Source organism: Oncorhynchus tshawytscha, linkage group LG27, assembly GCF_018296145.1.
Source record: "Oncorhynchus tshawytscha isolate Ot180627B linkage group LG27, Otsh_v2.0, whole genome shotgun sequence".
Classification (NCBI taxonomy): domain Eukaryota; kingdom Metazoa; phylum Chordata; class Actinopteri; order Salmoniformes; family Salmonidae; genus Oncorhynchus; species Oncorhynchus tshawytscha.
Genome location: NC_056455.1, coordinates 6,839,882 through 6,841,006, shown reverse-complemented (window position 1 = coordinate 6,841,006; position 1,125 = coordinate 6,839,882). Strand labels below are relative to the sequence as shown.

The 1,125-nt window shown below is 44.1% G+C and overlaps 1 non-coding gene across 1 annotated transcript; it reads left to right on the top strand.

Moving 5' to 3' along the window:
• Positions 1 to 850: 850 nt before the first annotated feature.
• On the top strand, positions 851 to 922 carry trnac-gca. The gene has a single exon. It is a non-coding gene; the product is annotated as a tRNA-Cys (tRNA).
• The last annotated feature ends 203 nt before the right edge of the window (positions 923 to 1,125 follow it).

The following is a 1,125-nucleotide window of genomic DNA, read 5'->3' as shown; positions in this document are numbered from 1 at the left end:
TCCTCCCGGATTACATGGCTTTACGTTCCATAAGCGGCTGAGTGGGAATCGCAGGGGAAGTTTTCCCCGACACTGAGACAGAGCCGATGGGGATGAGTAAGAGCAGAGGACACTCGTAGCATCCTTGAAAATCAGACCAATTCAGCTTTTAGTCAGAGCTTTGTCTCTCTACTCTGTAAATACAGGACTGTTGAGAATCAGCTTCTTGGCAGAGAGTATGTACAAAATAAACACACAGTAAAACACAAAGAAGACATTGGATACTGCTCTGTTGACATTATAAAAAAAAACAGAAACATAGTGTTTAGAAAAGTTTATGAAAGTGGCACTCCACAACATAACACCAATTTACAAGATATGTTCTATATTAAAAATCAACACTGGAGACTACCCGGGAAGTCTCGAGACACTATAAACTGGGAGCCCGGGAACCCAAACAGTGCCCTGACGCTGACTCTTATCATTGAGTTTTCAGTGGGCACAATGCAGGGTCTCTGTGTGTGTGTCTGTTATTGATAGGATTCAATGGTTTGTATTCAGAATGCCTAATGGAAAGATGTTTTTGTGTGACTGTATCAGAGTGCCAGTTTGTATGTGACCACCCCGCTTCCTTTGTTTGCTTTGTTCACACACACACACACACACACACACACACACACACACACACACACACACACACACACACACACACACACACACACACACACACACACACACACACACACACACACACACACAATAACCAATACTCAAGGAGAGAAAGATGGGCGGTTCCCCAGTCTGGTAACAGTAATCACATGCCCCTGGCCTAAAACCAACAAGACAATCATAAAACCACTCTTACACATCAGGGGGTATAGCTCAGTGGTAGAGCAATTGACTGCAGATCAATAGGTCCCTGGTTCAAATCCGGGTGCCCCCTCATTTTCTCTCTCTCATTTCTTTAGAAGTCATACACCACAATATAATTGCTTCCCTCATGCAATTTGATGTTTTCTGTCTTATTAGATGAGATGACGCTGCGATTTCAGTAAGTCAATGAACAGCATCTGTGAGACCTGAGATGTTTGACAGATGACTGCTCTCCCTCACCATCTGGGTCCTCGTGTCAGGGATCCCTCCTCT